The sequence below is a fragment of the Sminthopsis crassicaudata genome, chromosome 3 (genome assembly GCF_048593235.1).
Source record: "Sminthopsis crassicaudata isolate SCR6 chromosome 3, ASM4859323v1, whole genome shotgun sequence".
Lineage (NCBI taxonomy): Eukaryota > Metazoa > Chordata > Mammalia > Dasyuromorphia > Dasyuridae > Sminthopsis > Sminthopsis crassicaudata.
This window is the reverse complement of record NC_133619.1, coordinates 489699218-489723831: the sequence shown is the minus strand read 5'-3', so window position 1 is coordinate 489723831 and position 24614 is coordinate 489699218. Positions and strand designations below refer to the sequence as shown.

The 24614-nt window shown below is 41.3% G+C and overlaps 1 protein-coding gene and 1 long non-coding RNA gene across 4 annotated transcripts in view; one reads left to right on the top strand and one right to left on the bottom strand.

Annotated features, from left to right (window-relative positions):
* B3GAT1 (beta-1,3-glucuronyltransferase 1) overlaps window positions 1–17583 on the bottom strand; it is a 62179-nt gene extending 44596 nt beyond the window's left edge. Inside the window, 1 exon segment of the mRNA XM_074303748.1 lies at window positions 17002–17583. The gene's annotated coding sequence lies outside the window, so the exon portion shown is untranslated.
* A 54-nt stretch (window positions 17584–17637) lies between these two features.
* The window catches only part of LOC141563115 (uncharacterized), a 97719-nt gene continuing 90742 nt past the window's right edge, over window positions 17638–24614 (top strand). For 2 of the 3 annotated variants that reach the window (XR_012488330.1, XR_012488329.1), the window contains exon 1: window positions 18066–24339. This is a non-coding gene — a long non-coding RNA (uncharacterized LOC141563115). Of the gene's footprint in view, window positions 17721–18065; window positions 24340–24614 lie in introns of those variants that run through there. The other variant, XR_012488331.1, reaches the window with a different exon arrangement.

The following is a 24614-nucleotide window of genomic DNA, read 5'->3' as shown; positions in this document are numbered from 1 at the left end:
ACACATAGTGAGGGCTTACTAAGTATGTGATGACTTGACTTCCATAGGACAGACATTCAAATTCTGGAAGAAGCTATCACATACCCCTAAGTCTTCTCCTCTTATTCCTTTGGTACATGCTCACATGCCATGATCCCATCCTTGGACCTCAGTATCTTCTCTATCTTGAAAATGTCCTTCATGAAAGCATGAACTAAGCAAAATACTCCAGATATGAACCAGGGCAGATTATACTCTCTCTCTAGTTTTGGGTACTTTGCCTCTTTTAATGAGCCTAAGAGCTCATTAATTTTTTTTAGCTACTATGTTGGATCATGTTAAACTTGAAATACAATAAAATCCTCAGTCCTTTTCAGTTGAACTTTTGTTAGCATTACCTTCCTTTTGTACTTGGGAAGTTAATTTTTTGAACCTAAGTGCTTTACATTTATCCCTATTAAATTTTATCTTATTACCTTCAGCCCAGTGCTCTAGCAAGATCTTTTTGGATCCTGATTCTGCCTTCCAGTGCATTAGCTGGCCCTGCCAAATGTTCCCAAACAGATGAGAATTGATCCTATTTTTAAAGGTTGCCTCCCTTTTTCACAGGAAGATTCCACAACATATCCCTAAAATTATTTGAATGTGTAACAAGCTACACTATCCTTAAGTTATTTCTTCTAGCTAAACTAAATTATTCATGCTAAATTTAAGCTTGTTTTTAATATCTTGTGGGCACTACTGATCATACTTTAGTGGTGTCTAACCAGGTGCTTATCTAAACTGCCCAGCGTGACTTGACAGGAGGGCTCATAAGGGACAATAAGAATATGGATGAATTTCAGTACATTTGGTCTTTAGATGATCAGGCAGATTCCGTTGAAAATATCTTGCATGTTAATAGTTACCATTTTACAGTCAATAATCTGGCTGTTTCTCTAGCTGGGCAGCATGACTAGTCCTTTTATGGGGGAGTTGAGCAGCAGACCCCTTTGACCTCCTGCCCATCTATGCCAGATGCATAAGCCATTTAGGGGGAAGAAAATGTGTTCCCAGCTTGTTATGTAAAAGACCAGGATTGAAGAAGGCCTGGGGCTAGTGAAAGATGTCAAAGCTCAGGTGGCTCTTTCTTTGGGAGCTCTGAACTTAGGATAAAAGTATTAGAAAGGTTTAGGGCTGCTGAAATGAGCTTTGTAAATCAAAACCTGCCCTTCCTCTTAACTCCTCCATTTCTGTTAATGGCACCACAGTTCTCCCGATCACCTGGGCTCCAAACCTCAGAATTACCTCTGACTCTTTCTTCTTCCTTAATACCCACAGCTAATCAGTTGCCAAGTCCTGAAAAAATCTTGAAACCATCTCCCCTTTTCCATTCCCATTTCAGTCAGCCTCATTAATACCCTCACTTCTGTCTCTTATGGACGATTGTATCATAATATGTTTGCCTGCACCTGATTTCTTCCCCCTTTTCTAAATCATCCTTGACACAACAGCCCGAGCAATAGAATTCCACCAATCTGCTTCCATTACTCCTCTTCTCAGATATGTTCACTGGCTCCCTATTATCTACCAAATTCTAAACTCCTGACCTTAAGATTCAAGGTTGTACATGGTATGATTCCAACCTATCTCCCAGTATCATTTCAAACTGTTCCCCTTCACTTACACTTTGCTAACTAACTTGGACTCCTTCCTGTCCCCTATTTTCTGCTTCCCTCTTCTCTCCATACATTAATGCACAATGTCTTTGGCACTCCCTTCCCTTTTCTCTCCACCTCTAAAGGGGATGAGAGCCGAGAAAGTCAGAGAAGTCTTTGCATAAAGGAGACAGCAGACTCAGTGGTTGAATGGAGGGAGAGAGTAAGTGGATTGACATTGGTCTGAAAGGGAAATAGGTGATATATTACTCTGGTTTCTAAGTTGTCTTATTCAGAAGTCTGGCCCCCCCTTCAACTTTTTTCATTCTGCTTTGTATAAGTTTTTTGCCCACTTGGTCTTTCCTTGCTAGCTTATATATTATTAAGGGCAATATTTGGGCCTCCATCTATATCTATAAATATATGATATAATTTATTATTTACATATTTTATTTTATTTAAATATATTATATAAATATATATATATGTAACACAAGGGCCTCCATCTTTCTTTCTCCAGCTTTTAATATATTTCCCTGCATATAGTAAATACATGCTGGATCTAATTTAATCCAAATCTCAATTTTATAGATAAGGAAACTGCAGCTGGGAGAGACACAAGTTTTAGCCACCCTGGTAATATCAGTCTGTTCTTGCCCCTGCATGTTATTTAGGCCTTAAGCCTTCTTCTCCTGGGCAAGTTAAAATTTACTTTAATAAAAATCCTATTTTATGTTTTATGCCTTGATTCTTTTAGGAAACTGTGCAGGATTTGAATCAGAGGTTATAGTTTTTCAGTCATTTTAGTTGTGTCTAACTCTTCATGACTCCATTTGGGGTTTTCTTGACAAAGATACTGGAGTGGTTTGTCATTTCCTTCTTCAGCTCATTTTACAGATGAGGAAACTGAAGCAAACAGGATTAAGTGATTTGCTCAGGGTCACACAGCTTGTGTCTGAGGCCAGATTGAATTTATGAAAATGAGTCTTACTGACTGCAGGCCTGGCACTTATCCATTGTGTCACCTAGCTGCTCGACAGCCAGAGGACCTGGGTTAAAATTTCAGATCTGCCCCAGACTAGCCATGTGACCTTGGTCAAGTATTTCACTCTTTTTGGTCTCTGTTTTATCATCTGTAAAATTAAGCAATCGTAAGAGCTCCCTGATAAGGTCTTTTCTAGCTCCAGATCCCATGATCCTATTCCCTGTTCTGTCCCTAATCCTTGGGTTCCATAGCTGCTGTTATGGACATGTAAGCACAGCTTCTTTTTGGCCCTGACCTCATACCTCCCTACCTACTCATCCCACAGAGGTGATTTAGACAAAGATACTCAGACCTTCACAGCTTGATATTCTCTTTGATGGGGCTTCTATGACTTCAGTGAAGCAAGGGAGACAGCAGGAGGAACAGAAACTAGGGAAACAAAGCATGATGAAGAATGACTTTTTTGTTTGTGTCTAATTTGTGTCTTATAGTGGCCATCTCTAGGGCATGGGGGGGAGGGAAAGAAAGAAAAAAAAAGAAATTTACATGACAACTTTGTTATATATTTAAAAGGAATAGCAACTTGAACATAGTAGATTTGCAGTTTAATGTGTGATTACTTTCATTTTATTATACTTTGTTTATGGAAATATTTGTTTTATCCCATACCTTAAAATTATATATTATATATTTTTTAAAAGGAATGACTTGAGCCCTGAATCTCAGGTGGTGGAGAGGAAGGAGTGTCTTCAGTCATTTTCTGTGTTTTCCTGAGAGTGCATTTTCCAGACTTGGGGAATGAGGAAAGGGAGACTTTTGTAGTCAGAATCTTCTCTCTAGATGAGGCTACACCCAAGGTTTGACACACAGAAAGTAATCGATCTATGCAGTAACTGTACCTTTTCAATTCATTTCAATAAACATTTACTAAGACCTATATGTAAAGGCATTCTGCTAGGTGCTGTGACTATCTGAAGGATACAGTCCTGCCCTCAAGGAGCTTATATGCCCTTTTTCAAGTGGAGATGGAGGAGGTGGTAACAACAATGACCAGAATTACTAGAAATTCTGCCAAATGGACTGGTAGTCTTGAGATTTATCTCATCTAAGATTCATACCAGAATCTAGTATAGGGGAGGGAAAGGTAAATAGGTCTTCTCTGCATTGATTCTTTCTGTCTTGGCTCTGATTTTTGAGATTTGTGATTCTACAGGTCAGAGTAACGGGTCATGTGCCAAATATTTGCTCTTTGTATTTTTTTTTTGTGCAAATTACATGTGAATTCATGCTAGATGTGCCATAAACTTGCTCAAGGCCTCATTGGAGACAACATTGTCAGTGTGCCAAGTGGTTTTGATGAGAGAAACGGGGCAGATTTATGACTGACGGGATTCAAGGGGGTTACCGTTTAATCCTCTTGACCACTCTCTCCTCCTGGATACTCCTCTCTTTCTAACATCTACTTATTGAATTTTTCCTTCTCTGTCGCCTTTGCTGGATTATCATCTGGATCATGTCCACTAACTGTGGGTATACAAGATTCTGTCCTGGGCATTCTCTTCTTTTCTCTCTGTACATTTCTTTGGTGACTTCTTTAGCTCTGATAGGTTCAATGATCATCTCTAGGCATTTAATGTCTCTGTCTGTCCCCTCTTTCTCTTCTCTTTCTCTTTCCCTCTCTTGATCCCCCTCTATTTCTTTCTCTCTCTCACCCATATGTGTCTATAGGTAAATATGAACTTACATGGTATCTGAGGCCAGGTTGAATTTATGAAGATGAGTCTTCCTGACTGCAGACCTGGCACTTCTATCCATTGTGCCGCCTAGCTGCCCCGTAGCCGGAGGACCTGGGTTCAAATCCCAGATCTGCCCCTGATTAGCCTACACATACATAAATATATAATATATGCATCCCAATTTCATATCTGAACTCTATACCAGTATCATTAGCTGTTAAACATTATGAGTTAGATAACCTGTAAACATTTCAAACAGCATATATAAACAAAACTCATCATCTCTCCCTTCCAAAACCTATCTTCTGAATTTCTCTATTTTGGTTGTGGACACTCTTCTAATCACCCACGCTTGCATCTTTAGGTGCATCCCGACCTCTTCATTCTCTTTGGTCCCACTATACTATCAGAAGCCGAAGTTTGATCTCTACAATGCCTCCAGCATCAGTTCCTGTTTCTCTTTCCTCATAGCCACCACCTAATACAAGCCTTCATCACCTCTCACCAGACCCATTACAACGCCTTTCTCATGGGTGGTCCTCCCCTTTCTAATCCATTCTCCACATAGTAGTCAAAGGGATATTCCTAAAACATGGTCTAACTTTGTCATTGGCCTGTTTAGTAAGCCCTGGAGTAGGAATTCTCACTCTGTTTTGCATATGTCACAGATCCTTTTACCAGTCTGGTGAAGCCTATGAATCACTTCTCAGAATAATATCTATTTTTTACATTTATCATTGAAGGAAATGCTAAATTTCAGTTAGAAATTAGTGGAAATGAAGATGTAAGTTTTTCTCGTTCAAGTTTATAGACTCCCCTCTAAAATCCACAGGCCCCAGGTTAAGAATCCCTGCCCCTTTCCTCTAGAATTAAATACAAATTACTCTGTTTGGCACTTAAAATCCTCCCCAATTTGGCTCCAACTAACATTTCCAAGCTTTTTACATATTACTCCCCTTCAATTCATCTCATATGTGAGAATGATTCAGCTGAACTGGCCTATTTGATGTCTCTCATATGTGACATTTCACTACTACCCCCCATACTTTTGAACAGCTTGTTCCCCCAAGCCTAAAATGCATTACTACCACCCCCATCCCTCACCTCTGCCTTTTAAAAAGCCTATCCTTTTTCAAAGCTCAGCTCAAGTACCATATTCAAAAAAGCCTTTCTTGAAGTTCCCAGAAGATCAGGAAAGTGCCCACCCATTATATTGTATTTAATTTATATATCTATATCTATATCTTATAGCTACTGGCACATATTAATCTCCTAATAAATACTTATTGATTGACATGTGTACACAATATCTTCAATAAAATATCAGTTTCTTGAGGGAAGCTACTCTTCCATTTTGCTTCATTCAAATACCCAGAACTTAGCACATTGTGTAACACTAGCACATAGTAGGTATATAATAAATATTTATTAATGAACAATTGACCTGTGACAAAAAAGCTCCAAGGTGGGGGCTCCATGTCCCTATAGGTAAAGGTTAAATTAAAACAGCCTGGGTATTCTGTAAAAAGTACTGAAAGCATATGCTCACACCTACCAGGCAGGACTGTGTGATAATGATGGATAGAGAGGTCTCTAAATCTCTGGTCTTGTTGGCTGTAGATTATGCTGACACTATCTATATGTTGCATAAGCAGTATATTATATAGACAGTCGCAGGGTAGCCATATATCAATGAGACAAGCTGCTGTGCGTTGTATAGATGCTGGATTATAGGCAGCCATTATATATTGTGTAGACAGGATGTTTTATAAACAGTAGCTCTATGGATTCCCTCCAGTGGGTTGTCTCTCCTGATGCCCCTTTAAGTCTTGATCAATTCCTCCTTGAGGAACTGTCCTTTTTAAAGCTTTGGGATAGCAAATGGAAGGACCAATCAGGATTGCAATATGACTGGGGATGGAAGCTAAATTAAAGACAGAGTAGAAGTTCCCAAAGACATTTGTCAGGCAATTAGTGGAGCGAGGAGAGCAAGATGAGTGGGACTTTGTTCCAGGATCCCAGTATCAGAGAGGAAAAAGCATTCTTTGTCCCTATGATAGGTCTCTGGCTTGCTGGTCTTTGACTGTCTCTCTTCCAGGCCCTGCTTTTCTGTCTTGGCCCTCTGCTGACATTCTACCTTCTACCTTCCTGTACCCTTCTCCCAAGGGTTCCTTGATTCAATTGTAACTGAGATTCACAGACTGTTTTCTGCACCTACATTGGGTCCTCCACCACTGAATATGCCCAGGGTAAGTGTACAGAATTCCTAGTTATGACTCTGGGATGATGTTTTCTTACTAGGAGAAAGATAGCAGCAGGTACCAGAGCTGACCTGATATCAAGGGGCTTTGGGATTGTCATATTACCTTAATTGGCATTCTGAAAATGGTTTCTCTGTCTTGTCATTTTTTTTTACCAAAGAAGGCTTTTTAGAACTACCAGTTTACCTCTTCTTTTCCCCCAGCCTCCCAATCTCCAGACCTTCCAGATTATTGCAAGATGCTTCTTGGGAAGGGGACAGTGTTCCAGGATTCTTCAGGTCCTGATTCTCTAAGGAATCTAACACTGCACATGGGAGCAGGTACATTGGGAGACTCTGGGAATCTAGTACTATGGGGTACCTATTCCTTTTATAGGACGTTTAGGTGGGATATGCCCACCTTGTTACCAGGAGGCAAGTACTGAAGCTACATAGATGAGAATGGACATTGGTCATTGTGTAGGAGATAAAGCATGGAATCTTGCCTCAGGAAAGAACAATTTCTTTAACAGTAAAGAAGTTTTCTCTGTGCATCTCTCTCTAATGTCAATTTAGGGAAAATGTTGGAGATGGATCCCAAATTAGACTGATGAAGCCTAGGAACCCTTCACAGAATACTGTTTTTAAATGCATAAAATATAATACACAGGAAAAAAAGGAAACCAAAGGTTCATGAAAATAAAGATGTATTCCTCCCTCCAAGTTCATGGGTTCCCAGAAATCTCAGGTTAAGAACTCCATGACTGGAATAGAAAGAAAGGAGGCTGGACTGAAGCAGTGAGAGAGGAAGAAGATGGAGCTATGGGGATGGAAAGGAGACGGGAAAAAAGACATAAGAAGGGAGGCAGAAAGAGAGGTTGGGATTGAAAGTGAGGGTGGAAGACTGCCAAAAATTAGGGAAAAGGAAAAAGAGATTGAGAAGTTTGAATGTGAAAATTGCTGGAAATTCTCCTTCAGAGGCCTCAGGCTGGTCATGTGAAAGGGTCTGCTCCTTAACGACAACCTGTCAAAGTCACTAATCTTGCCTGGTCACATTGGATGAATGATTAAATTAACTGTGTAGTGTAGAGGACATATCATTAATGCCTCCTAGAAAGCAGCCCCTTATTTCTGAACACACCAGGGTAGAGAGTGGTTTGAGGCCCAACTCACTTTGTTATCCTACAAGATTATGTGATTCCCCATAAATAAAAATATAGTAGGGGATTTCTTTCCCTTTCCCTTTTCTTCTTCCCCTTCCCTTTCCCCTTCCCCTTTCCTTCCCTTCCATTTCTATCTTCCTTTCCATTTCAAAGCATCCCCCACAAGGGTTCAGAGTCTTGTGGGATTCAGCTTTTGTCAATAATCCTTTGCATAAGCAAACCCCTGCCCCCAAAAGCCTCAAAAATATCACAGTAGAACACTAATGCTTTGTTGATACCTTGGGGACTATTAAGTCTATCTTGTTCATTTTATATAAGAGGAAGCTAGAGCTTCAGAGATTTTAAAGGGACTTGTTTGAGGTCACAAAGACTTATTTAATTCTTTCTGAAATTGAGATTAAGAAAGGGTATAGTCAAATCAACTGCAAATTTCTTAGATTCACAGTGTTAACAATAGAAGGGACCTTAGAGACTATATCCATTACAAAGGAGGAAAAAGGCCCAGAGTTAGTGTCAGAGTAGGGACGCTTACTCTGGGGTCCTGACTTCCAGCCCAGTACTCTCTCAGCCACCTGAGCTGTAAACAAGGCTCATCTGGGACTGAACCCTTCCTTTCAGAGCATTGCCTCATGGTCTTATGACTCAGAATGAACAGATGATAGGAGAGGGGAACCTTTAGGTCTTTTTTAGTCTCAAATCCCAATAATCCATCTACCTTTGGAAAGACGGCCTAGAAGCTTCCCGCAGTGGTAGCAGAGGCCTAAGCCTAGTCCAGCCTGTGGTGGATGGAGAGAATTGTATGTCTTGCCTTAAGTGGCCTCCTCTGAAACTCTAGGCCACTTCTCTAAGCATTGAGAAGACGGTCCCAGGGGCTGGGTTGGGCTGGACCTTCCTCCTCCCCTCCACCCTGGCCAAAGTTCCTGGGTATTCCCCTTTGTCTCTCCCTGCTTTTCTTAATATCCTTTCTTCACTGATTCTACTTTCTCCTTTAAGGGAAGAATGGATGTTATTACCCTCTAAATTTCTGACCCAGATGCAAACTTCCCACCTGGGCCAAAGCCCTAGTTGTCTATCCCAGTTTTAATTCTTCGAAGTCTTAGTTTTATTTACTTTTTTTCTTATTTCACTATGGTGGAATGGGGAAAATAGTGTATTTGGAGTTAGAAGACTTGAGTCTGATGGGCTGTAATACTAGCTGTGAAATGATAAATAAATTACTTTATCTCTTTCAGTTTCTCCTTTTGCACAATATGGATAATAGCATTCATATTACCTGCTTCACAAAGTTGTTGTAAGATAAGGATTTAAACCCTAAAGACCTATATAAATAGTCACTATTATTTTTAAAGGTTCCTGAAAAGGGGTCATAGAAAATAATAGGACATTTTTGTTAATTTTTAAGTGAACAGAATTAAAATTAAGCTATAAATAATAATGTATGGTTTTGTATATGACATTTTATTTTAGTTCTGCACTTGAATGTTTGTTTTTGTGGGTGGTTATTAAAACAATAAATAATCTATTGATGGTGGCATAGAAGGTTCCCTTCTGAGCCCTGACATTGCTTAATGCAGACCTTCTGGACATATTTTACTACGAAAGGTCAACTGTTTTCCTTTTCTGATCCCTAGAGGGGAGTCCAGGGAGAAACTCTCACTCCCTAAGCATAGGTATACTACTCTGTGATATTTGGCATCCTACTTCTGATGTGGTTTTGGAGAAAGTCAATGGGGCTTAGTAGAAAGAGAGCTGAACTGCCTATCAGCAGTCCTGACTGCTGCCTACTACCAGCCAGCTGTATGATCTTGGGTAGGTTTACAAAAGATGTTAGAGCCCTTTCTTATAACAAAACTTTATTATTCTAGTTCAATGGCTGTCAAACTTTAGTAGAACTGTTCAGTAAAATCCTCTAAAATTATTGTTTTTAATGCCTGCTAACAAATGATAGAAGGTTCACTAAAACAAAATCTCAAACGGGGTATTTCATGGTTCCTCGTGGCACAGTTCAAGAAATATTCTTCTAATCTATTCTCTTCATATTGCAGATGGGGAAACTGAGGCTCAGAAATAAAAATAACAATAACAGCTGGTCCATATATAGTGCTTCAGAGTTTGCAGAGTGCTTTACAAATATTACCTCATTTTATTCTCATAGCAACCATGGAAGGTAGATGCTATTATTAATCTCCATTTTACAGACAAGGAAATATAAGCAGAGATTAAGTGACTTGCCCAGGGTCACACAGCTTGTTAGTGTTTGAAGCTGAATTTGAACTCAGATCTTCTTCTAAGGGTCTATCTACTGGGCCTCCAGTTGCATGGGACTTGCTTAATATCATACTATCAAGTAGTAATGGGGAATTGGTACCATAATTCATTTTTAATGACTCTTAATCAAAGTGCTCTTGTGACTACCCCAGTTCTAGATCATCTTTCAAATTTTACTTCTGACGTTATTTGTGTGACTATAGGAAAGTCACTGGATCCCAGTTTCTCATCTGTAAAACAAAGGGATTATGTTAAGTATTCTTCTCTCCTCTTTTTTCCTTTTACATGAACTGAATTTGTCCTACCTGCTTTCTGTGGACATTTCTTATTCTCAGTGATGACATTTTGATTTTTGAAAATGCCTAACTTCCATTGCATATATCCTCCCAAGAAATAGATCTGCTACACTTGGCCAGCCCGTATCAGTGGAAGTGAAAACAACATAATCTAACCAGATATTTAGTCCTGATAGATTATACTACAAATATGGCTTGCTTCATAGATGAAATGTGTTTCAGAAAAATTTTCTGTGAAACAAATCATATTTTTTCATTGATTTCCATTATAAAATTAAAGAAATGTTCCTTTGGGGAAAGAAATCCCTAAATAGATCTAGATAAGATGAGGAAAAAGAAGCTGGTCTAAGAACTAGGAAGTCTTCAGTTTTAATCTTATCTTAGGGTCATCTAGGTCGTATAGTGGATAGAGCACTGACCCTGGACTTGAGTTCAAATTTGATCTCAGACACTTGATATTTATTAGCTGTGTGACCCTGGGCAACTCACTTAACTCCAATTGCCTCACCCAATAAGTAAATCCTATAATGACATACAATGCTTTGTATGGGTGTGTGACACTAGGAAAGTCATTTAACTTATCAACACTCTAGCATGGGCAATTTTCTTTTCTTTTTTTTTTCTTTTTTATTAATTTTTATAATTATAACATTTTCTTTGACAGTACATATGCATAGGTAAAATTTTTTTTTTACAACATTATCCCTTGTACTCCCTTCTGTTCCGAGTTTTTCCCCTCCTTCCCTCCACCCCCTCCCCTAGATGGCAAGCATTCCCATACATATTAAATATCTTATAGTATATCCTAGGTGGGGAATTTTCTAAGACTCTGAATTGCAAAAAGATGCCAACATGCATTATGACAGGGGAATTTCATTATCTGGGAGTTTCCTATATAAATGAAATTACAGGTCCAGTCCCTTTCTTGTTGGGGGTAACTGTCAGCATCACTCATTTACTCAATAAACATTTATTTTAAGCATTTGCTAGGTGCAAGGCACTATGCTGGAAGCTTAAGAAAGATTAAAAACCCTACCATTCCTGACCCTCAAGGAGTTGACAATCTAGGATACTTTCAGAATTTTTTAGATGCTTTCAAAGCTCTAGGATCTTCTCTCCATTGTCATTATCCCTTTCCCCTGAACTCTTTTATAAGCAATTTTCCTAAGCCCGGAAATCCCTGACTCCATTTTCACAGCTCCTAAGACTTAGTTCACACCCTTTTCCTTTTGCTGGGTATTTGAGAAGTCTAATAGAACCAGACTGTAACATCACACTTCTAATCTAACATATTATGTATTCCAGTCCCCAAAAATTCAAGTTTAAGGTTTCAGGTTCTATGTACCAGATTAATTCCTTAGTTTGGATTCTAGTTCTGGCTGTAATATATGGCAAATTACTCAAACATTTGGTGCCTTTGGATCTTCACTTGTAAAATAAATGTTCATCCCATCCCTGACTCATGGTGCTATTGTGAAGCTGAGATGAGGGAATCAATGCAGACATACTTTGAGAAGGTAAAATCATTATACAAATATATAATTCGTCATCCTTTTGGTAGACTTGAAACTATTAGTTTATAGTATGATATGATATAATATGAGATGGAATAGTATAGTATAGTATAATGTAATATATATATATATATATATATATATATATATATATATATAGAGAGAGAGAGAGAGAGAGAGAGAGAGAGAGTATTGTATAATACAGTATAGCATAATATAGCATAGTATAATATAGGAGAGTATAGTAGCATAGCATAGCATATGTAGTGTGGCAGAATATAGTATAGCATAGTGTGAAAAGAACATTTGGGATACATAGTTCAGGGAATATTCCATTGTTTCGTTGTAAAGTATAGGCAATATTTAAATAAAACACTTTTCATGGAAATCACATATATTGTTGCTACTGATGGAATTATTGAAGCCAATGTTGATTTTTTTCCATTTGTCCCTTGAACTCAATGTGCTGGAGTCTCATGAAGAAAATAATGTGAGTTCAATTGCCATTGTGTCTTGGCAACCAGTATGGACATATTTCCATTTATAGCTGCACAATAAAGATATGGATAATAACCTATGAGATTATCTAAAAGTGTCTAACACTTAAAGAGGAATCTTTTGCCCTAGAAGAAAAGCAAGGAAACCCAAACTTATATGTATGCATATGCATACACATACACACACACATACACACACACACACACACACATATATATATATATATATATTTATATATATATATTTGCAAAACAGTATGGCATAGTGAATAATATTTCAGGCTTGAAATCTGGAAGACTTGATTTTAAAATCATTTACTAATTGTAGGACCATGAACAAGTAACTTGATCTCTCTATAGCTTAGTCAGTTCTCTAATACTTATCTGTTAAGTTACTGATGAGATTTCAGAACCTTAATACATGTATGTATGTATGTATGTATGTATATATACTTATACATATATGTCTTTATTTCATAGGATCATTGATTTAGAGCTGAAAGGAATTTACAGATCATTTGCGTCTAGCCCCTTTATTTTACAGGAAAAGGAAACTGAGATCCAGATAGGTTGTGACTTGTCCCAGCTCCCTGAGTCTCTGTCCTCTAAATATAGAGTTCTTTTCTATTTGCTTTGCCGCCTCCCTATCATGTAGTTTTCAGTTATTCAGAGCCACTGAGAAATCACTTCTACAGCTCTAACTTCAAAACAAAAGGGACAAATGAGATGAAGTCTCAATATATATATATATATATATATATATATATATATATATATATATATATATATATATATATATATATTTTTTTTTTTTTTTTTTTTTGGTATGCAGTCAATTCTTGATTATCCACCTGTGGATAAACCACTGCATGGCTTATCAGTGGCACAGTTTTAGTCCTGGTTTAGCTTACCCCTGCCATCCAGTTTTCTTCTGGGCTGTCTGCCCTGCCATCAGTTGGTGTGTGCTCAGGGAATGCAAATTCATTTTAATATTGGCCTTAGCCAAACCTCATTAAGAAGGTAAATTTGCTGTTGCTGCAAAAAAACAAAAATCAAAAAACAAAAAAAAAACAACACACCGCACAAAAACCATCATATAAATCATTACAAAGAAATATGTATATGTATTTGTTTTTTTGGGGGGGTTATCCGAGGTTATAAATTCATATAGACAATGTCCTCTGCCATTAGGATGGATAATCAAGAGTTCACTATATTGGGTTTTATTTCTTCATTTCTTGGTAGAGTCTATTCCTATAAGTTTTTTAAATGGCTACCTTATGACAAACCTGTAAAATATTGTTTAATGATGATTCAATCTATAGCTGACTATAGCTATAGTCCTTATTTGTAAAATCCCTTTGTAGCTTTAAAAGAGAATGCAATCTTTTAGAGGTGCAAAGTTAAATTTATTTTTGGCATGGGTTAAGTAAGGGTTAAGTGAGCACAGTTCTGGGGTATTGGAGAAAAGTATGGAGAAAGCATGGCCTTGGGCAGAGAAGAATACCACTGTGTGGGAAAGACAAGGACCACAGAAAGGAAGAGGGGAGGCAGCATGAATGGAACTTTGACACATTCTGTAGCTGGTTAGTAGTACAGAAGCTCCTCTGAAAAATGATTCAGAGGCTCCTGGCTCTATTTACTGGGATGCAGTTGGGAGGGTTCTAGATATCTCTAACTAATCACACCCTCTAGACCTCCCTCTGCCCTTGCTATGCAGTCATCAGACGTTTTGCTCAATTATCTTTGAGGAAATATGCATGGGTTTTCTATTGTCCAAGGAGTGGAGATCCAGTGGCTTGAACCTGAGCCATGTACAGCATTTCCCCTGGAACTAGCTTCAGGAAGGTCATGTCCCTTGGTGATCTGCATCTTCTTTCAATCCATAGCCAAGGTCCTCCTCAGACTTGAGGTTTGGGTTGCATTTATGGAAAGGCAACAACAATAGCAGGCAGATGATGAGAGAGCCTGGAGTGCTAGGTCTCACTGACATGCTTAACTTGAATGGAAGCATTGGTGAAATGCTATCCAGGGGCACTAACTTCTGGAACTCTGCCCAAGGGCTTAGCTGTTCTATCTAAATTTCACCTGGATCTCCATTCAACTCTGTGGAATAAGATTTTTTCACTTTAGGTAGGAAGTTAGATACCCTGGTATTCTGCAACTGGGACTCACTTCCATTCTAAATCTTCCCAAGCAAAAATGCCCAGAGATGGGCAAAAGCTCCTCTCCTTCTCTGGTGTTATTAGAGACATAATTCTGATCATGAAATGCAGAAATTATATACACCAGAATCCTAGTTTCAGTGGCCAATAATATAACTAAGAAAATTCTGTGTCTCTCCCTTCCTTGCTTGCTACCTTTCCCTAATTTTCTAGTTTGGTGCAACCTTCAGGTAGCTCTATGATTATTCCTATTGGCAGGACCAGCTTGTGGGGTACATCAAAGACACTGCCACTGACAATCTTGTTGCCAGAGCCCTCACTATCTTTAATTATAATTCCCATCTAGGGCCCTGGGACCCAGAGCCCACTTCCTTTCTGCTCCCCTCACTTCAATCCAAAACTGCTTCTGGCTAATACCTTTTTTTCCCACTTAGAATTTTTCAGGGGAAAGGAGAAAGCCCACCTTGACCACCACTAGCTTCTTCTCTGGGGCTTGTACTCCCCATTCCCAACATGGCCACTATGGAAAACTGCATCTAACTCTAGCAATGAATGGGAGAAGTGAGGCACTCCCCTTGGGCTTGGACCTCCCCTCAATTCTTTCCATTTTCAGCTTGCTTGTGTGTAAATAGACAAACACACACACACACACACACACACACACACACACACACACACACCTACCAACTATTTTCTCAATATCAAGGCAGGTTAAAAAGCAATTGGACTTAAGTGGTGCCCCCAGCCACAGTAGGGCACCTCTGAGAACAGTCAAGGGCATTAACCCTTTCAACTTCCTTTAAACTATTTTCCCTCTTTTTAACAGCACCAAGAAGAATGTGTAGAGCACAGTAGCAGATTTTTAACAACCAGAATGGGTTCTTAAAGTTAGAAGTGGACTTCACCTTGAGCGACCCAAAGGGTAAATGTCTTTGTCTAGTGTGGCTGGGAGAGAGAGATGTTGTGGATTCTGAATATGTTCAATTAACAGTTACTACCTTGCAGAATCTAAGGGAAATGTCACAATTCCTGTCTTCCATGGTACCAAGGGCTAAGTAGTGAAATTGTCAAACTATAGAACGCAACAGCAAACCAGAACAATTTTTATCATGCTATATAATTATGCCATTCAATCCAGTGACGCTTCCATTCGTGGCACATTAACTTGTAGAGCTGCACAGCGTCCCACCATGCAAACTGAAGGGTGTGTTCCAACAATACATTGCTCACAAACTGTTTCAATGCTGTTCGATGTGCTCAAACCACAAGACGTGGTCATACTGCCCAGTCCTTGAGTTCTCCCATATTCTGAGTGCCCCATGTCACAAACCACTCTTGGCAATATCCTTCCCCCAATTACATGGTGCAGACAATAGGTTAGTAAAGGAATCTATTCCAAAGGCCTGTTTCAAGGAAGCTTCTAAAGTCACCCTAACTTCATTCAGAACTGAACTCAGTAATTAGGGACTAAGATCTTTGCACTCACTGGATGTGAAAGCTGTGTGCATGTGTGTGTGTGCAGGGGAGTCTCTTGACCTTAGTTACTTTGTGCCAGGCTGTCACCTCTATTCCCTGGCAATGATGGGTCCTGTGACTTCCTCTCTTCCTTCCTCTGTCTCCCAGCTGCTATTTTTAAAGTTGTACTCTGACTTTGGAGAGCGGGGGGCCCAGGGACCTTAGATATGAAGAGACCTGGGGGGGATGAGCTGTAAATTGGAGTCACTAGCTTTCTCCTTACTATCCCATAGGCAATCACAGACTCTTGGAAATCTCTGCAGACCATTCTCCTTTCTTTTCTGCCATTCTCTACCAGGATCCTTGAGAGCTGAAGCCCCTCAGATTCTTTTCCCCATCAGAGAAGTTAGCTCACATAAGGATGAATAGGGAGACCAATGGCTGATGGTGGTAGAAGCAGGAATGGAGCAAAGGGGCTCACATCACCCCCGATTTCTCTATTTCCTTCCATCCCTAGTGGAGAACCTGATAGTAAATGACTTGTGTAGGGATTGGGAAGAAGGGGTAGATGGCCCATTAGCCTGGGACAGTTTGTAGGAATCTGGTGAGTAGGTTTCAGCTCTCTGTCTTCCTCCTCTCCCCCCGCCTCCCTTTCCCAGCGACTGAAAGCCTTTCTCCTTTCTCAGCTGGAACTGCTGTGTTTTGTTTAGGGGTTTCTTCTTGTAGGAAACCTCACCGCCACGCACTATCACCATTTCCAGGGCAGCGCCTTCCCCAACCGGAGACCCCCGGCCCCACCCCCCCTCCGATGCCTCCCTAGCCTGGGTTGACAGCCTCAGCTCCCGGGGTGGGGGTGTGTGTGGGGAGCCTGCCCTTCCCCCTCCTCACACAGGGACGGACATGGGATGGGTACTGATAGAGATGCATAAAGGGGCTCTGTACGGCGGCGGTGGCGGCGGCGAGCCGAAGGAGTGCAAGGGGGAGAGCCCTGTGCGGCGGGCGGGGATGGAGAGGACGCAGGAACGGGGGGGACCGGGAAGGGAGGGCTAAGAAAGGGGGAGAGTTACCTGGCTTCGCGAGTCTGAATCCTCCCCGGCTCGCTCCAGCTCCATCGCGCAGTTGCCTCCAGCCCTTAATCCCCAGACGCGGCACCCCGCTGGTGCTGCCCGGGGCCCGGGCGCTGGGCTCCCTCGCTTCCCTGCCTCGGTACGCTCGGGCTCCGGGCCACCGGGGGCCACTTCATAGCCGCCGCCGCCGCCGCCGCCGCCGCTGCCTTCCCCGCCGCCGCGTTCCCCTCTGGCAGCTCGGCAGCCCGCGGACCCCGGCCCCGCCACCCCCGGCTCCGGTTCTGCTCGCCTCTCCTCCGGCTCTTGCGCTCAGACCCGGGCAGCCCCGCGCCTCCCCAAGCACAGCGCCGGCCGGAGTCTGGAGGAGGCTGGGCTGAAGATGCAGAGCAGGAGCCGGCGGGCGACAAGGAGCGGGGACTAGGAAGAGAAGGGGGCCGGAGGGAGAGGAGGGGGAGGAAGGAGGGAGGGGGAGGAGGAAGGAGAGAAAGATGAGGAGGAGGAGGAAGAGGAGAAAGAGGAGGAGGAAGACTGGGGTGCTAGAGCCCGGAGCCGGAGCGGAGAATCACATCGGTGGCGGCGGATGCGCCCGTGCCTCCAGCAGCACTGACAGCTCCTCTTCTCCCTGCCTCCTCTTCCCCCTCCCCCCCGCCCCATCCATCCCCCTCTCCCCCCTCCCCACCTCCGAGAGGGAGCTGCCAGCGGGACCTGCACTGCTAATGGTCTGTACCAACCTCGCCAGCTGAGGCGGGGGGCCCTCCCTGCGACGGGCGGAGGAGAGAGGGAGGGAGGAGCGGCGAGGAAAGGTCCCCTCGTAGGCTTGGTATCCAATCCCCCCTCCCCCAGCACCCTCTTCCCCACCACCCCAACCTCTCGGACTCCCACGGCGCGGATCGAGGATGGATGCCTTGGGGAGGGGGCCGCAGGCCCGGGGAAGGGGCCTTGGGCATCTCGCTCTCGCTCTTCTAGAGTTAAATCCGGCCGGGATGCCCGCTGCCACCCCCTACCCCCACCCGAGCCTTTCTTGGCTCTCGGCTCAGCAGCTTCGCTTGTCAAAGGGTGATTGTTTCCGGGCTGGGATGGGTGTGCGTGGAAGGGTGGGAGGGAGGTTGAGAAGAGCCAGAGAGGTTCAGAAGGAGAGAGGCAGAGCTGGAGGTGGCCCTGAAGGGAGATCGGGCCACTCTTCCCACCCCGAGTTTGGACCGCAGCTCCTGTTCTGGGCATGACTTTTACCCCAAGACCTATTGGTGGGGGAGAGGGGGCTCAGTTAAAAGTGTATGTGTACGCATTTAGGATTTGCGAAGTCTAACACTTGAGTCAAAGTGGGGACTCCTACTTGTGTCTTCCGGTATTTACCTTTCCTCTGAAGGCACTGAAGAGCTTGAGATCAGAAATATCTTCCCCTGCCTCCAATAGTTTGAATAAAGATGGGGTCAGAAGGCAGTAGGATGCTGGCTACTGAACTTCTTTCCCCCACTCTGTATCCAGGACTTTCCAAGGTGAAGAGAACGGAGCTAACCTTAGTAGGATGGAGTGTCTGTCTCTATGTTGGGGCCCTCTGGCTTTTATGAGGCCTTGGTGGCAACAAATTAAGATCTTAAGAAATTAAGATTTGGAACACAAATTAAGATCTTAAAAAATTAAGGTTTGCAACACCAATGAGGATCTTAAGGAGTTAAGATTTGATAGAGGAGCCATGGAGTCTGGAACTAAGGAATATGAATAGAGGTTTTCAGATACAAGAGCCCATGTAGGTATATGTTTGCAGTGTGTGTGTGTGTGTGTGTGTGTGTGTGTGTGTGTGTGTGTGTGTGTGTTTGGGAGAAGGGAGTCACACATGTGTGATGTGTGTCTGCATCCATGTATTCATAGGTAAGATTTTCTGAAGTCCTGTGGAGCTAAGGATGTTTTAAAATTCTTTTAGTGGAATTGTGGAATGCTCAGAAGAAAATTTTTGTGCACATTTTGAATAGCCTTCAATGCAAAGGTTACTCCGCTGTTGGCACTTGGCTTGTAAGCAGCTATGCCCATTGCATCCACATCCCTTGGGTAAGACCAAGTCTCTAGTATGTTGTGTGATGGAGATATTTCTTAATGGAACAGAGTGAACAAGGCTCCTGCTTCATCCTGGGCTGCTGCCTAGCTCCCTGTGTTCAGGTGATGCTAAATCAGGGCATCATTTCCCAATAAATGCTTTCTGTAATTTTGGTAGGGCTGATGGTCTTTATCTACTTATCATCTGCATCCCTACTCCATAGCCTCATATACACAACACCTGTGACCCAGTACCAAGCCCAGGAATTAATGGCTGTCTGCTTGCAGCTCAGAGCGGAGGGAGATCCCAGGCAGATGAAATTTCTAAATCAGATAAAATCTTAAATGAGAAAGAAGACTTAGAAGACCATCCAGTCCTTTCTGTTATCTTACACCACTGTCCTCCAGATGCCACCAAAGGGGAGGATGTTTAAACACTGCAGTATTTAACAACCTTCATAGTCAGGAGTTTATTTATATTAACCTAAATTTTTTTTCTGCTGGAGTTTAAATCCATTTTCATTTTGGTATTTAGTGATGAAGTGTATTGGGGCATATTATATACAACAAAACTTCAATGCTTCAGGTTATAATAGTTATTTATTTTCTGGGTAACTAGATGGTACAATAGATAAAACAACTGCCCTGGGTTCAGGAGGAAATGGGTTCAAATTCACCCTAGACACTTGCCAGCTGTGTGATCCTGGGCAAGTCACTTCACCTTGTTTGCCTCAATTTCCTCATCTATAAACTGAACTGGAAAAGGAAGTGGCAAACCACTAATATTTTTGCCAAGAAAACTCCAAATGGGATCATAGAGAGCCAGACAGAACTGAATAATAACATTTCTTCCCTTTACCCATAACCAGATGCACACATATGCTTCTCTGCTCCAGTCTTTTCTCCAAACTGAATAACCTAGACTCCTTGTTTATCAAACATATCTCCTTTTTTTTTTTCCTGACAAATTACACCATAAATTAGTCCTAGGCTTTAAGGAGGGCAGACATAGTATAGTGATAAAAGGGGGTAGAACAAGATTCTTGGAGATCTGTAACAACTTCTTCAGATTTCACAGCCTGTCTTTCAATCCCATTTGAATACAAAGTTTCATTATGTCTCACCTGCTATTATTACCACCCACATCTGAGCAGGTCAGGTCCCTGAGATGTCATTACAATATTGTCATGATGGTAATTATGTTTTTTGTTGATTTCTTATGTGTGTGTGATTCTCTAAGCTCCTAAATCCTACAAGAATCTATCCTTTGCCGATAAATTCCCTGAAGCAAGGACCATGCTTTCTTCTGTTCTCCCATAGTAGGATTTACAAAACTGAAGGTATAGTGAAAAAAGAATAGGGATGGGAAGAGTTTCAAATAATAATAGCTAAGATTTACATAGAGCTTAGTTTTGTAAATTATTTTCATATAATAATAAAAGCTAACATTCATATAGTCCTTTAGTCTGCAAAATGCTTTACATCATTTTATTTTTATCCTCACACTGAAAAATAGGTGCTATTATTATCTCTTTTACACTCAAGAAAACTGAGGCAGAGAGAGATTAAGTGCTTTGCCTAGGGTCACAGTGTTAGTAAGTGTTTGAGATCAGACTCGAACTCCTGACTCCAAATCCAGACTATCCATTGCACCACCTAGCCACCTCAGACCTGTCACTAATTGATCACTTCATTCCTCTAGATCAAGGATTCATCCTATGTTAAAAAGACAGAATTTGACTAAATGTCTTATAACACTTCCAAGTCTGATATTTTGTGATTTTGTAGATATTTCCTTGGTAATAGAAGTTGTTGGGAGGAGAATTTTGGTTTTATTTTTAGCTAATGGGAATTTGTATGTGATAGAACAAGAAAGGATACACCACCCTCATGCACACACCACCCCTTGTCCTTATAATAACAATAATAATCATGAAATTCCTTTTCTAGGGACACATCCTACAATTTAGCCCCAGGCTCTGTTTATGGCCTATTTCTTATTTTAAATATTAATTTTTAGAGCCAACTTAAAACAATAATGTAGAATTAAAATCAAAATGAAGAGGCCCTCTTGCTAAAACTGGAATGGTCCATCAAAAAAAGGCCTCCCAGGCAGATTAACTATAAACCCAGCTCACACAAAGCTCTACCCCACCGACATAATTTCTTCTCTCATCCCATCTCCTCCATTCACCTGATTCATGTTGAACAGTCAAGACAGCCCCCTCCCCCTTAATCCCACCCTCACTCTCCATTGTTGTGCTTTCACAGGCTCACCCTACGCCAGGGGAGCTCTCAAGGAATTGTCCACCCCACAGCCTTCCCACTCTAGATTTCTCAGGTGACAGAACCTTGTCCCCAAATCCCACCATCTCACCTGCTGGGAGTATTTGGCCTTCTATATTCTGCTTTTTAAAACCTGTTCCGAAAGTCCAACACAAGAAATGCTTAATATGAAAACCTATAACCTTCTCCCCTTGTATGAGCATTCATGTGTTTATTGTGTAGTTAAGCAGGGACAAGATCTTGGCCTTCCAGTTTGCTCCAAGCTCTGCTTCTATAATCCGAATCCCAGAAGGGCCCCATAAAACCATCATCTGCAATGCAAAACCCTCAAAGCATATGGGAGGGTCTATAGATTTTTTCCAAATCACCTGTGCCCTAATTTAATATGAATAACAATTAGTTTACTCTTATCAGTTAATTGTTCCCCTTGTGGATTCCAACTGCCTAGGCCTCCGATTCAGTAGCAGCTTTTGTCTGTTCCTGACTTGTAATTATGCTTCTCATCTTCGCCAGCCTCTCCTTCTGCTTTAACCACCCAAGCAAAATGACTTGGGGTAGTGCTGGGAAAAAAGAAGGAGGAGCCCCCTCTTCCACCTTAGTCCCAGACTCCCACCCTCTTATTATCTTCCCAACAGGCCAGTCAGCGCATAGAGTGCCAAGTGATCGTTAAGGATTGCCTGCAAGGCCCTGAACACCAATTTTTTCCTCCACATAGTCCTTGAAATTTTGTGAATAGAGAATATCAATTTGAATATTTGGATATCAATAGAGGATGTCAATTTAAGGTTAATCACTTTCAAGGTCCTTAAAAAATACCAAATGCCTCTCAGAGTATTAACAAAATGCCCCTAGGAATATTAACACATTAACACCTTACTGTGAATTTGTTTATGAGATCACTTTCCTCGGTAAGTGGAGGGATCTGGGGCACTCTGAAAGCACAGAACACCTGGAGAAGGAAGAGGAGAAAGGGGTAAGAATGGTGGTGAATTGATTCTTCTAATGAACTAAAGGCAGGGGATTATTTCTATAAGTTTACTGCATCCCTATTACTGGAAACTTTCAAAGGGTTTTAGAAAACCAGGAATTAAGGGAAAAGAATAAGCATTTATTAAGTACCCACTCTATACCAGTCACTATGCTGTGCTTTTATAAATATCTTGTTTGAGTCTCACAACTACCCTAGGAGATGGGTGCTATTATTATCAACATTTTATACATAAACAAATTGAGGATCACTGGATTAATTAACTTGCCCAGGGTCATTCAAGCTAGAAGGATCAGAGGTTACATTGGAATCAGGTCTTCCTGACTCCAGGAACAGCTCTACATGCACTGTGCAGTCTAGGTAAGTACCTCTAGAACTGGAGCAGGCAGAAAACATGAATCATCTTTCCTCAAACTAACTTTTCGAAGCTTTTGAAGTTGCCTGGCTTTCCCCTTAAAGACCATAAGAAAAGGGGAAAACCCTTTCTATCTGGAAGCATCAAGGAAAGCTTTATGGAAAAAGCAACATCTAAGTTGGGTTTTATAATGTGAATAGATTGTCAAAAGAAAAATATGAAGTGAGGAGGCTCAGAGAAGAGAATTTTAGGTATAAAGAATAGGAAGAGGAAAATGTAGGGTGTTTTGGAGGTTTGGTCAGAGGGAAAAGGTGGGGCTGGCTCCAGATTGTGGAGGCCAAGCAACCTAACAAATATAATTCCATTTTCTTGCTGCTGATGAAACAACATTAAGAAACATATCAGAGAGAATTATAGCCCAGCAGGACTTTCCCCCTCTGTTGTGGTCAGGAACATAGATCACTGTTATTCTGGGGGATACCATCTGTCTTGTTGCCATTTGCTTTCTTTAGTCAGGGTTTTCTTGGTCTCCCACTACTCCCCTCTGGCTTTTTCAAGTTATCTCTTTTTGATGATATTCAGCTTCTTTTTTTTTATATAGGGTACTTGAGATAGACCCTCAAATCACCCATTTTGGCTTAATGATTTCCCAAAGGCAGACTGGGAAGATCACCAGAACCATGGGTGTTGTCTTTGAGCCTCTAGAAAGCCAAGACTCCTATTTTTCTTTTTCTCATGGAAAAGTGCAGAAATAACTTCATAGATGCACTTGAATTCCCCTGGAGGGAGGTTCAATCCACTCAAAATTCCCCCATGGTCCATGTTTATGATTTAGACTTTCAGCCAGCATCAGGATTATTGACAATCATACAGGCATCAGGGATTGAAATGATGGCCAGGAGATTTGAGTTCTAGGCTTCTATCCCCTACGGGTGGATTGTTGTGTGAGCTTGACCATGCCATTTAATAGAAACTTACTTTTATAGAATATAATTATTCTACATCATCTCATTTAATCTATCCAACATCCCTGTGGAGAGGGTATGTAAACATTATTATCACCCATTTTAGTGATGAAGAAATAGGACCATAAGTCTATGTCACCTGTCCAGAGTCCCACGACAGGACAGTCAGGACTTGAACCCAAGTTTTCTGATCCCATGGCTAGTGTCATGCTGATACTAGACATCCTCACTCTGTCTTTCACTTCCTCATCTATCAGCTGAGGTTCACAATACCTCATATTGTTGGGAGGGTCAAATGAAATTATAGATGCTTCAAAAGTCATCAAGTGCCATATGAATGACAAGTATTATTATTATCTCTGGGACACCCAAGTACTTTCATACTTTGTCCACATTACTGACACATCAGGTGAAATGTAAGAACTGGGGGTAAGGTTATCTATAGAGCTGTCCCTACTTATCTCTAAGTCACCGTCTATCATTCAAATTTGAAATGTACATTAAAAAGCATTTAAGGGATAGTTTTATTGGAAGTTAAAAACCTGGATGTATTGACCTCTGGAGGTCCTTTCCAGCCTGAAGTTTCTGTAGTTCAAAATCCCTTCACTTTGTGTTCTAGAGCTGGGGGCTATTCAGAGACATCAGAGATGATCAGAGGAACCCACATCAGAGTTGCAGACCTGGACCAGAGAAGGCCCTGTGGTGAAATGAAGGTAAGAAGGGATTATTATGGAAGACTGTCCCAGCAGCGAGTGAAAGGGTTCTTAACCTGAGATCTGAAAAGAGATTTCAGTAGGTCTTTGAACTTAGAGAGGGGAAAGTGATATCTTTATTTTCACTAAACTCTAACTTAAATTTAGCATTTCTTTCAATTATGAATTTAAAAAAACCCATTATTTAGATCCAGGGGCTTCACTACGTGACCAAAGGGGTTTATGATACAAAAATGGTTAAGAATACTTGATGTAGGCTGGTCTGTTTTCCTCCC